We start from the raw sequence: 14,364 nt of genomic DNA, 5'->3' as shown, positions 1-14,364 counted from the left end.
CCAGGCCGGGCTTGAGGCTCGCTGGCAGCAACCACTCATTTGTCTGCTGTTCCATGCTCCTCCACAACTCCTGCGCGGTGTGTGGTTTGTCCCCCAAACAGGCAAGTTGTAAAACTGCCTGCTGTCGTTTACCCCTGGCCGTGCTGAAGTTGGTGGTGAAGGTGTTACGCTGTCCGGATGAGGAGGCGGTAGAGGATGAGGAAGCGGAGTAGGAGGAGTTAGGAACAGGAGGCAAACTGAAGCGCCCTGCAATCCTCGGTGGTGGAAGGACATGCGCCAAATTGCTATCCGCCTCAGGCCCATCCGCCACTGCATTTACCCAGTGTGCCGTTAGGGAGATATAACGCCCCTGACCGTGCTTACTGGTCCACGTATCCGTAGTTAGGTGGACCTTGGCACAGATGGCGTTGCGCAGTGCACACCTGATTTTTTCCCCCACTTGGTTGTGCAGGGAAGGGATGGCTTGCCTGGAAAAGTAGTGGCGGCTGGGCACGACGTACTGTGGGACAGCCACCGACATAAGGTTTTTAAAACTGTGCGTCTCCACCAGACGGAATGACAGCATTTCAAAGGCCAATAATTTTGAAATGCTGGCATTCAGGGCCAGGGATCGCGGGTGGGTAGGGGGGTACTTCCTCTTCCTCTCAAGTGTTTGGGAGATGGAAAGCTGAACGCTTCCACGGGACATTGTGGAGATGGTTGTTGGTGACCCAGGTGGTGGTGTTGCTGACAGATCGTCTGTTTGCGGGGTGGCAGGTGCCGGTATCACTACAGATGTGGCTGGAGCGGCCGAGACTGCAGCAGAAGAGGAAGCAGGATGAGCCAGAGACGTTTCTTGGTTTTGAAGGTGTGTACTCCACTGCAGCTCGTGCTTTGCACTTAGATGCCTGATCATGCAGGTTGTGCTCAGGTTGAGAAGGTTCATGCCTCGCTTCAAGCTCTGATTGCACAGGGTGCAAACCACTCGTGTCCTGTCATCAGCACATTTTCTAAAGAACTTCCACGCTAGAGAACTCCTTTGAGCTGACTTTGGTGCGCTCGTTCCCTTGCTGCGTTGGGCAGTAGCGGGCGTAGTGTCTAGGGCACGGCCGCTCCGCTTCTGCACCCTGCTCCCTCTTCTGCTGTGCTGGTGGCTCTGTGCGACCACCGCCTCTTCCTCCAAACTACTCAGTTCACCTGCATGACGTTCATTCCATGTGGGGTCGAGGACCTCATCGTCCTCCACATCATCTTCCACCCAGTCTTCACCCCTGCCCTCCTTGTCGGTCTCCACAATGCTGAACGCCGCAGCAGTTGGCACCTGCGTTTCGTCATCATCGGAGACGTGCTGCGATGATCCTTGCATGTACTCATCTTGAGAAATAAGTGGTTGGGCATCGCTGCACTCAATCTCTTCCACTTCTGGGGCAGGGCTAGGTGGATGGCCCTGGGAAACCCTGCTGACAGAGTCCTCAAAAAGAATAAGAGACTGCTGTATGGCTTGGGGCTCAGACTGCTGGCCTGATTTGCAAGGGGGTGAGGTGAAAGACGGTTGGACATTGGCTGCAGGTGCCAACTCTGACCTTTCTGCAGTAGACTGGGTGGGAGACAATGTGAAGGAACTGGAGGCACTGTCAGCAGCAAACCAATCTACTATCGCCTCAACTTGTTCTGGCCTCATCACTTCTAGGGGCGTTTGATGCCCTACCAAATACTGATGCAGGTTCTGTCGCCTACTCACACTTGAGGAAGGTGTTTCACTTGTGCGTGTAGCTGGCACAGATCGACCATGTCCTCTCCTTGCAACAGGAGCTCTACCAGCAGCACCACGACCCAGGCCACGGCCCTTATTTGACGGTCTCCTCATATTTCTGTAATTTAAGATCTTGCCCTAGAAAGGTTTTTATTGAATAGCGGAATAGAAAATATGATCCAAAAAAAGTGTATGTATATCACACGTACACAACCACACTAGGCCCCAATTACTATTGTTTGTACCCCTAAAAGGCTAGATGAGGAGTAGGGGGGGTATGGAACAGGCAGCACCCTCAAACCTTCAGAAGTATGAGATGAACCCCAACAACTTGGAAAGGTGGATCTCTCTCACACGTACCGACACAGACTATCCCGCAATTCAATTGATCCTCAAAGGTTTTTATTGAATAGCGGAATAGGAAATATGATCAAAAAAAGTGTATGTATCTCGCACGTACACAACCACACTAGGCCCCAATTACTATTGTTTGTACCCCTAAAAGGCTAGATGAGGAGTAGGGGGGGTATGGAACAGGCAGCACCCTCAAACCTTCAGAAGTATGAGATGAACCCCAACAACTTGGAAAGGTGGATCTCTCTCACACGTACCGACACAGACTATCCCGCAATTCAATTGATCCTCAAAGGTTTTTATTGAATAGCGGAATAGGAAATATGATCAAAAAAAGTGTATGTATCTCGCACGTACACAACCACACTAGGCCCCAATTACTATTGTTTGTACCCCTAAAAGGCTAGATGAGGAGTAGGGGGGGTATGGAACAGGCAGCACCCTCAAACCTTCAGAAGTATGAGATGAACCCCAACAACTTGGAAAGGTGGATCTCTCTCACACGTACCGACACAGACTATCCCGCAATTCAATTGATCCTCAAAGGTTTTTATTGAATAGCGGAATAGGAAATATGATCAAAAAAAGTGTATGTATCTCGCACGTACACAACCACACTAGGCCCCAATTACTATTGTTTGTACCCCTAAAAGGCTAGATGAGGAGTAGGGGGGGTATGGAACAGGCAGCACCCTCAAACCTTCAGAAGTATGAGATGAACCCCAACAACTTGGAAAGGTGGATCTCTCTCACACGTACCGACACAGACTATCCCGCAATTCAATTGATCCTCAAAGGTTTTTATTGAATAGCGGAATAGGAAATATGATCAAAAAAAGTGTATGTATCTCGCACGTACACAACCACACTAGGCCCCAATTACTATTGTTTGTACCCCTAAAAGGCTAGATGAGGAGTAGGGGGGGTATGGAACAGGCAGCACCCTCAAACCTTCAGAAGTATGAGATGAACCCCAACAACTTGGAAAGGTGGATCTCTCTCACACGTACCGACACAGACTATCCCGCAATTCAATTGATCCTCAAAGGTTTTTATTGAATAGCGGAATAGGAAATATGATCAAAAAAAGTGTATGTATCTCGCACGTACACAACCACACTAGGCCCCAATTACTATTGTTTGTACCCCTAAAAGGCTAGATGAGGAGTAGGGGGGGTATGGAACAGGCAGCACCCTCAAACCTTCAGAAGTATGAGATGAACCCCAACAACTTGGAAAGGTGGATCTCTCTCACACGTACCGACACAGACTATCCCGCAATTCAATTGATCCTCAAAGGTTTTTATTGAATAGCGGAATAGGAAATATGATCAAAAAAAGTGTATGTATCTCGCACGTACACAACCACACTAGGCCCCAATTACTATTGTTTGTACCCCTAAAAGGCTAGATGAGGAGTAGGGGGGGTATGGAACAGGCAGCACCCTCAAACCTTCAGAAGTATGAGATGAACCCCAACAACTTGGAAAGGTGGATCTCTCTCACACGTACCGACACAGACTATCCCGCAATTCAATTGATCCTCAAAGGTTTTTATTGAATAGCGGAATAGGAAATATGATCAAAAAAAGTGTATGTATCTCGCACGTACACAACCACACTAGGCCCCAATTACTATTGTTTGTACCCCTAAAAGGCTAGATGAGGAGTAGGGGGGGTATGGAACAGGCAGCACCCTCAAACCTTCAGAAGTATGAGATGAACCCCAACAACTTGGAAAGGTGGATCTCTCTCACACGTACCGACACAGACTATCCCGCAATTCAATTGATCCTCAAAGGTTTTTATTGAATAGCGGAATAGGAAATATGATCAAAAAAAGTGTATGTATCTCGCACGTACACAACCACACTAGGCCCCAATTACTATTGTTTGTACCCCTAAAAGGCTAGGAGTAGGGGGGCTATGGAACAGGCAGCACCCTCAAACCTTCAGAAGTATGAGATGAACCCCAACAACTTGGAAAGGTGGATCTCTCTCACACGTACCAACACAGACTATCCCCCAATTTAACTGATCCCCAAAGGTTTTTGATTAAATAGCGGAATAGAAAATATGATCCCAAAAAAGTGTATGTATATCACACGTACACAACCACACTAGGCCCCAATTACTATTGTTTGTACCCCTAAAAGGCTAGGAGTAGGGGGAGTATGGAACAGGCAGCACCCTCAAACCTTCAGAAGTATGAGATGAACCCCAACAACTTGGAAAGGTGGATCTCTCTCACACGTACCAACACAGACTATCCCCCAATTTAACTGATCCCCAAAGGTTTTTGATTAAATAGCGGAATAGAAAATATGATCCCAAAAAAGTGTATGTATATCACACGTACACAACCACACTAGGCCCCAATTACTATTGTTTGTACCCCTAAAAGGCTAGGAGTAGGGGGAGTATGGAACAGGCAGCACCCTCAAACCTTCAGAAGTATGAGATGAACCTCAACAACTTGGAAAGGTGGATCTCTCTCACACGTACCAACACAGACTATCCCCCAATTTAACTGATCCCCAAAGGTTTTTGATTAAATAGCGGAATAGAAAATATGATCCCAAAAAAGTGTATGTATATCACACGTACACAACCACACTAGGCCCCAATTACTATTGTTTGTACCCCTAAAAGGCTAGGAGTAGGGGGAGTATGGAACAGGCAGCACCCTCAAACCTTCAGAAGTATGAGATGAACCCCAACAACTTGGAAAGGTGGATCTCTCTCACACGTACCAACACAGACTATCCCCCAATTTAACTGATCCCCAAAGGTTTTTGATTAAATAGCGGAATAGAAAATATGATCCCAAAAAAGTGTATGTATATCACACGTACACAACCACACTAGGCCCCAATTACTATTGTTTGTACCCCTAAAAGGCTAGGAGTAGGGGGAGTATGGAACAGGCAGCACCCTCAAACCTTCAGAAGTATGAGCTGAACCCCAACAACTTGGAAAGGTGGATCTCTCTCACACGTACCAACACAGACTATCCCCCAATTTAACTGATCCCCAAAGGTTTTTGATTAAATAGCGGAATAGAAAATATGATCCCAAAAAAGTGTATGTATATCACACGTACACAACCACACTAGGCCCCAATTACTATTGTTTGTACCCCTAAAAGGCTAGATGAGGAGTAGGGGGAGTATGGAACAGGCAGCACCCTCAAACCTTCAGTATGAGATTGTGTTCACTGTACCCCACAAAGATTGAGTTCACTGCACCCCACAATGATTGTGTTCACTGCACCCCACAAAGATTGTGTTCACTGCACCTCACAAAGATTGTGTTCACTGTACCCCCCAAAGATTGTGTTCACTGCACCCCACAAAGATTCTGTTCACTGTACCCCACAAAGATTGTGTTCACTGCACCCCAAAAAGATTGTGTTCACTGCACCCCAAAAAGGATGTTGTTCACTGCACCCCAAAAAGGATGTTGTTCACTCCACCCCAAAAAGATTGTGTTCACTGCACCCCACAAAGATTGTGTTCACTGCACCCCAAAAAGATTGTGTTCACTGCACCCCAAAAATGATTTTGTTCACTGCACCCCAAAAAGGATTTTGTTCACTGCACCCCAAAAAGGATGTTGTTCACTCCACCCCAAAAAGATTGTGTTCACTGCACCCCAAAAAGATTGTGTTCACTGCACCCCACAAAGGATTTTGTTCACTGCACCCCAAAAAGATTGTGTTCACTGCACCCCAAAAAGGATGTTGTTCACTGCACCCCAAAAAGGATTTTGTTCACTGCACCCCAAAAAGATTGTGTTCACTGCACCCCACAAAGGATTTTGTTCACTGCACCCCACAAAGATTGTGTTCACTGCACACCAAAAAGGATTGTGTTCACTGCACCCCAAAAAGATTTTGTTCACTGCACCCCAAAAAGATTGTGTTCACTGCAGCCCAAAAAGATTGTGTTCACTGCAGCCCAAAAAGATTGTGTTCACTGCAGCCCAAAAAGATTGTGTTCACTGCAGCCCAAAAAGATTGTGTTCACTGCAGCCCAAAAAGATTGTGTTCACTGCAGCTCACACACAGAAAAATGGATGTGGATCACTGACACCTGCCTATCTCCAATCCCACACCACACAGCAATATCGATTGTAGTTTGTAGAACACAGTTTCCCTAAAATTCAGCAGACTCTGTCCCTAACAGGATTGAGAAGAGATCGTAGATCAGGATTGAGTGCAGACCCCACCCCCCACACAGCAATATCGATTGTAGTTTGTAGAAGACACTGACCCTATATAATTCAGCAGACTCTATCCCTAAAATGCCTACAACTCGCCCTGCCTAAACACTCCGACCTGTCCCTCAATTCTATCCGGACACAAATGGTTTTTTCCTGCCTATCTTTCCCTAATCAGCAGCCAGCACGTTGATGTGTGCTCTGTCCCTGAATCTAAGCAGCATAATGACGCCGCTGCGGCTGCCTCGAACTTATAAAGACTTGGTCACATGCTTCAGACGGCCAATCACAGCTACTGAGACATTTGCAGGCATGGCTGGGATGGCTTAAGGCACACCAGTTAAATGATTGTTGATTGGCTGTTGAAAGCCCGCCATGAAAAGAGCGCCAAAGCATGCAAAACCCGGAAATAAAACGACCGAACACGGATTTTTACCCGAACATACAGTAAAGTGTCCGTGTCCGTGTTCGGGTACAAAAAATCCAATTATTCGGTACGAACACGAATAATACAGTCCGTGTTCGCTCAACACTACTCACGAGTCCCACAGATGGACACCTTCCAGAAACAGATTGAAGAGGACATTTTTGAGCTCAAACGAAATATTCCCAATAAGGTACAGGTGAAAAATGATAATTTAAGTGTTCAAGAAAGAAAGGCTTTGGCTTCCCTTATGGAGGATGATTCCATTGTAATTAAAAATGCAGATAAGGGAGGAGCAGTGGTGATATTGGATAAAAATGATTATAAAGTGGAGGCACTTAGACAGTTATCGGATACACGCACATATACAAGATTAAGCTGTGATCCTTTGAAAAAATTCAAATATACTCTCCAGACACTTGTTGATAAGGGAGCCTCTTTGGGCATTCTGACTCCCAGTGAATCGGGCAAACTCATGCCGGAATTTCCCATTACCCCGATTTTCCACCACCTTCCCAAGGTGCACAAGGGGGTTCACCCAGTTCAGGGGAGACCCATTGTCTCTGGCATTGGGTCTCTCAATGAACGTATGGGTGAATGGTTGGACGGCCAACTTCAACCCATTGTACAAAATCTGCCCAGCTATCTCAAAGACACTATGCATTTATTACGTGTTACAGATGAGATTCATTGGGAGTCAGACTATCAGTGGTTAACGTGTGATGTGGCGAGTCTTTACTCCTCAATCCCTCATAATTTGGCCCTAATAGCGGTTCATTTTTCATTAACCCAATATACCAATCTAACTGGAACGATTAAATTGTACATCTTGGAGGTTTTGGAATATCTTCTAAAACACAATTATTTCATGTTCGATGGGGTTTTCTATCTCCAGAGGTGTGGGGCAGCCATGGGGGCTATTTTTTCACCCTCCCTAGCCAACCTGTATATGGGTTGGTGGGAGAGGACCCACATCTTTGGAGATGGAAACCCTTATAGGAACCATATCATTATGTTTTTTCGGTATATAAATGACCTGATTTTCATCTGCAGACAAGGTCTCCCGTTTGATTTATTTTTGAACTATCTCAACAACAATGAATACAATTTGACATTCACGGGTCAATTCAGTGCCGATAGAATTGACTTTCTGGATGTCACCTTGGAACATCGACAGGGTCAAATAGTTACCAGCCTCTATAGGAAGCCCACAGCGGGCAACAGCCTGTTACATGCTGACTCCAGCCACCCATTCCATACCCGTAAAGGTATTCCAGTAGGCCAATTCCTCCGTATTAGGAGGATATGCAGTGATTTGGCTGTCTTTAATAAAGAGTCGGTACAATTATACAAACGTTTTTTGGCTAGGGGGTACCCTAGATGGACTCTGGACAGGGCATATTTCATTGCCCTCAATAGAGATAGAAAAAGTTTGCTTTTGCCAAAGAAATCCTTTAAAAAATCTAAAAAATTCAAAGAATCTAAAGCGTTTATAACCGATGGCAAGAGTGATTCCATCAATCTTACCATCCCATACAGTCTAGAATTTAATAGGATTAAACACATTATCAACAAACATATTCCTATCCTGTATGGAGATAAGGATTGTGCTAAAATTCTAGAGGGGGGAGTGAACATTGTAGCTAAAAGGGCAAAAACACTAGGTAATTATCTTTCTCCTAGTCTTTTTACTAGCAGCAATAAAAAGACGTCTGAAACGTGGTTGCATTTAAAGGGCAACTTTAAATGTGGTGTGAGGGACTGCATTACTTGCCCCCATATTTTGGGTGGAGATACTTTCAGATCCTCCATTGCAAATAGAGTATACAAAATCGATAAGTTTTTCAATTGTAACAGCTCATTTTTAATCTATCTTATCACCTGTAGGGAATGTCTTGTCCAGTATGTAGGTCTCACGACACGTAAACTTAAAGATAGGTTCAGAGAACATCTTAGTGATGTCAGACTGCAGAAATCTACAAATGTGGCTCGACACTTTAATTTGGAACATAATGGTGACCTATCCTTAATATCGGTACAAATCATCGAACGTGTCACAGCCCCTACAAGAGGGGGGGATGTGTTCCGCCTCCTATGTAAAAGGGAAGTTTTCTGGATCCATAGACTCCAGACCCGCTTACCTGGGGGCTTAAATTTTGAATGGGATGTTACACATTTTTATACACAAGAATAATCTAGATTTTGCGGTATACACATTCCATTCCATCTTTTGGCATACATGTATCTCTTTTTCTTTCTTTTTTATTATTGATCGGTCATTTTGTGTCTTCTCACTTTTCCTAGCGCTTATTTTCTTTCTATCTATTTTTTACTTCCCCCACTTTCATCCCTTTCCCCTTTTTCTATTCCCTTTTTCTTGTGCGCATCCTTTTGCTTTAAATCTTCGGGATTCAGTCTATTTAGCCCAGCCAAGATATTCTTTACTTATAGACAACACGTGTAATGGACCATTCAGTTGGTCTCTGTTTATAGTTATATACATGTTTTATAATATCAAGAATATTCTGTTTATCATATACAGATGTTTTACGGATGGGTTAATACATATATATGTGATGTGATATTTGTAAAGGAATGTACTTGTCCACATGTATATATATACATTCTATGTTTTTTACTTTAGTCAAAATTGAGGATATAAATAGCCTGCAATTATAGGCCAATCCTATGTGCTCAAAGACCATTTACATTTGCTATTCTTCTTTTTAGGTTTTTTCTTTGTCTCCTTTGTTTAGATATATATATACCCACATCGGGCATGTTCTAGGCATAATTTGTTTTGTTTTCTTTTTCCATATATGCTTGAATATGTGTGCGGTCCGTACCAGTATTCTGCATATATATATTCATCATTCGTTTGATGGTTATCGGGCGACATTATAAATTTAAAAGTGATGTCCCGCACATACACGCATATATGCATTTATATACATGTCTTTGTTCATATATCTACACAGCTGTGTGAATACCCCTTTTTCATTATCATTATTATTATTATTTTTTCAATATATTTCTTTCATTATTTTTTCAATACATTGTGTTTTTTTTTTTTTTTTACATGTGGACAGTATATTCCATATTTATGCATCTGTTTTATTGAGAATTCTATACATGTACACTCCTTTATGTCGGACTAAATATGTGGGGCTCTTCTCAGGTCAACTCTTGCCTACACATACAGCTGTGGTCATGTCTCTCAATGTATGGAGCTATACGACATAGATATATTCTTTTATACATATGTATATATATTCTTGATATATATGTGGATATAATTCATTATATTCTTTTAGGCTTCACCCACTGCTTGCTTCTTTTATTATCTTTATTTCATCTTCATATTTTCAGTCTACTCTATTTCTTTTGTTTTGGGTCTCATCCCTACACCAGATATGTATACATATTTTTTCCTTTTTTATATATTCATTTCAGTCAATATATATGTTATTATTGTAATATTTTATATATTTTTTATGTATACATTCGGTGTAGTTTTTGTCCTTTTTTTTCCCTTTTTTCTCTTCCTTTTTTTTTTTTTTTTTTTCCTTTTTCCTTTTTTCATTTCTTTTTCTTTTTCCCTTTTCTTTCTGTGTTCAAAACATACAAACAATTTCTGCTGCTCTGTGAGCCCTCAATTGGGGATTACTAATTACTATCTACAGCTGTGTGTGCCTAATCAAGTGAGATCTGGGAGGTGCACTTGAGATGATTTTTTCCTATTTAAAGCATTGTTTTGTATTGTTTAAGCATGGTTACGACTAAGCGGTAAAGTCAGTGAAACGCGTCAACCGCCGTGCTTTTTTCCATGTCTCCGACTGCTGTGGTCACACTTTGAATGTGTTTTTAACTTTGGAATTCAATAAAACTTGGACTTTTACAATTTACATCTTCTCCCAGTTGTGCGGCTCCTTGCTTCCTCCCATTGCGACTCACTATTGAACCTTACGGACTAAGACTTGGATGACATTAAATTTGTGTAAAGGCAGGCGTCCCAATACTTTTGACAATATAGTGTATCTTGCCTTAGGAGACCAATGACGACATGCTTTCAGATTCAACCTCCAGGGCCTAAGCACAGACACATAAATAAACTCAGGAAATGCTTTTAAATGATAAAAGATTTAGCTTTGTATTATTTTTCTTGTTTAATTGCACCGTCACTGTATGTTGTGACATGTCAGGAACTTATTCATGCAAACTTATAGTTACTGAAAGGTCCGGTTTAAAAAGCCTTTTTTTTTTTTGTAATTGGATTGCCGGTTGACTGATTTTCTTCTTCATATCATATGAATTAATATTATCCAACATACAAAAAAAGAAAGGAATCTCTAAACCTTATGAATCCTAAGAAGGATGTTATCTGATGGCTATGTCACTTCTAGACAGATAGAGAGCTCTGGGTATGGATGTCTCTGTCTTCACAGGAAGGTGACAATTATTTAACATGCTAATACTATGGAAATTGGGGGAAATTACGCACAAGATACAGTTTAGGAAGGTTCAGAGTTTTTCCAGAAGAGTTGTCACACGACATGGAAGGAGGGAGCTACTGGTCCATTTGCTGTTCAGTTAATGGGTTAGTGTTGATAAAGACAGGATTAAAATAAACCGCTTCTCCTCCAACATCGGAGAAGGAAGACGGAGAGGGGAAAATTTCTCAGTTTGAACTGTCAAAACTCATCTCATCTGATAGACAAGTATGGGTGGATATTTGCCATCTAGCTTGCTTGACGCCGATTTAAAGCTCTATAATTAGAACGCCGAATTGTCATAGAACTCCGAAAAAAAAGGAGAAATGTAAATTGGCCTCACTTTCATTTGCATATCACTCATAATAAAAGTAGTAATTTCATATGTTGATGTTAAATCAATAAATCCTTGGAATTAATGAAGAACAAAAAACAAAGTAATTAAAAGAGAAGTACAGCCAAAGCTTGTTTGGCTGTACTTCTCCTGTGGATCACAAGAGTGCAGTTTGTTCTGCACTCCTGTGACCCATTTTCAGCAGACAGCGGGCTGCAGTCCGCTGTCTGCTGACATCACAGAGTCGGTCCAGATCCCGATTCCATTCTCGCGATCTGCCCACATGCCTGGACCAGCACCCAGCTCAGCCTTTCAGGGAGCCACTGAGAGCCTGAGCCGGCCGCTCCCACCCCCTCCACAGTGAGCGGGGGTGGGGGGCAAGCAGACAGAGGTGACTGACAGTCAGCAGCTCTCTGCTCAGGGAGCTGTGAGAACCAAACGATTGAGTACTCGGTTCTCAGTGTTAGAGGTGCCGGGGGACAGATGCAGCATTGGACTGATTCTACATCCACCTAGGTAAGCATGATTGGAGGAACAAAAGTCCATACTTCTCTTTAACCTTCTTAGCGGTATTCCCGAGCGTGGCTCGGGGTTAAATTTCAGAGCCAAAAGCGGTAACCCCGAGCCACACTCGGGGGACCGCCAGAAGCATTGCTGGATCCTGTAAAAGAGGTTACTTACCTTGTCACCGGGATCCAGCGATGTATGCGAGCGGTATGCGGCGGCGGATCTTCCTCCCGATCCTCTCCGTGCCCCGGCTTCCGTCTCCTGCGACGTGACGCTCGCAGGGGGGTGGAACCGGCGGAAAATTCAAATGTAAAACACACCAAACACACTGATACCATTCAAAATAAAATAAATTCACATTACATTGCCCCCCAGTGCCCTTTCCTGCAGTTTTACTGTACTTTTTATGTATTGTAAAGTTTGGGGGGTTCTAGCTCCACCGGATTGAGTGCACAACCGTTTAAAACATAAACAAAAAGGCTTTATTTCAGCAAACTTAAACAGGCTTCTAGCAGTGCATAAAACAAACACAAAATAAAGTCCGCTTTTCTTCAGCACAAAGGAATAAAGCAAGAAAAAAGGCACATACGGTTTTGTGGATGGGTCTTCACCCCAAGGTTTGTAACAGTCCTTAATAGACCTCTCAGCAGCTTCCAGCAAACTTGCAGCTCCTTCAGACAGGTGCAACCACCAAACTACTCCTCCCCCACACTCACCTATTGCTGCTTCCTGTCTCTTAAGGACTGCTTCTCATGGGTCTTAACCCTGTGTGTGCTGGAATCCCTTATGGTCAGGGGTGGGGGCTCTTTCCCACCCGAATATCACTACAGAGCCCCCCAAATTCCGGGTCCCAAATATCGCTCTATTCAACACAGAGAGAACTGCGATTCAGTCCTCCTGATTTTAGCTATTTCCAGGAATTTCTCACCCGTCTTGGGTGACCCCCTGAACATTTCCCAACTTCCCTTAAAGAGACCACAACCCAAACACAGGAGATATATAGCGATTGTCCAGGACCCAACCTTGGCGTCCTGTACATATCCCCCCCCTCTGCCTCAACGCGGAGGTGTTGGAGGCACCACACGACAGCATACAGTGGACTCGGGAGAGGGCATCGGCATTCTGATGCTGTCTCCCGGGTCTGTGTTCTACCACAAAATTGAACTCCTGGAGAGGAAGGAACCACCTTGTCACCCTGGCATTGGTGTACTTGTTCTGTCTCATCCAGGTCAATGGGGCATGGTCTGACACCAGGCGAAACCTCCTACCCAGGAGAAAATACCGTAGGGAGTCCAAAGCCCACTTGATGGCAAGACACTCCCGCTCCACCACAGCGTAGTTTCTCTCTGCTGTCGTTAGCTTCCTACTCAGAAAAACCACAGGGTGTTCTTCCCCATTGACCACTTGAGAGAGGACCGCTCCTAATCCTTCACTTGAAGCATCTGTCTGCACTACAAAATCCTTGGAGAAATCGGGAGCTACGAGCACCGGATGTTGGCATAATGCCGCCTTAAGCTTCTGAAAAGCTTCTTCGGCATTCGCGCTCCACTTTATCATCACTGACTTTCTACCTTTGGTCAAGTCAGTCAATGGTGCAGCAATGGTGGCAAAGTTGGGGACAAACCTCCGGTAGTAGCCAACTATGCCCAAAAATGCTCTGACCTGCTTTTTGGTTAGGGGACGGGGCCAGCCCTGTATGGCTTCTACCTTATTCATTTGGGGTTTAACCAGCCCTCTACCCACAATGTACCCTAGGTACTTGGCTTCCTCCATCCCAATTGCACATTTCTCTGGATTGATGGTGAACCCTGCTCTTCTCAAGGAGTCTACGACTGCCTGAACCCGGGGAAGATGGGACTCCCAATCAGTGCTGAAGACGACTATGTCATCCAGGTAGACGGAAGCATATCTTTGATGTGGACGTAAAGTTTTATCCATGGCCCGTTGGAATGTGGCAGGGGCAGAGTGCAGACCAAATGGCATCCTTTTGTACTGGAAGTGGCCTTCCGGGGTGGAGAAGGCTGTTTTCTCCCTGGCCTCCTTGGTTAGGGGAATCTGCCAGTACCCTTTTGTGAGGTCAAGCGTGGTGATATACCTGGCTGGACCCAACCTCTCAATTAACTCGTCTATCCGGGGCATAAGATATGCATCGAACTTGGAGATTTCATTAAGCTTTCTGAAGTCATTGCAGAAGCGAAGAGTGCCGTTGGGTTTAGGCACCAACACAATTGGACTCGACCACTCGCTCTGCGACTCTTCAATGACATCAAGCTCAAGCATTCTTTTTACCTCCTCAGACACT

General features: G+C 44.2%; 1 protein-coding gene across 2 annotated transcripts in view; it reads right to left on the bottom strand.

Moving 5' to 3' along the window:
• SORCS2 (sortilin related VPS10 domain containing receptor 2) overlaps window positions 1–14,364 on the bottom strand; it is a 1,364,824-nt gene that overhangs the window by 791,637 nt on the left and 558,823 nt on the right. The gene's annotated exons all lie outside the window — the stretch shown is intronic.

Source organism: Pelophylax lessonae (assembly GCF_965119305.1).
Source record: "Pelophylax lessonae genome assembly, chromosome: 1".
Taxonomy (NCBI): domain Eukaryota; kingdom Metazoa; phylum Chordata; class Amphibia; order Anura; family Ranidae; genus Pelophylax; species Pelophylax lessonae.
This window is presented reverse-complemented; position numbering and strand designations above follow the sequence as displayed.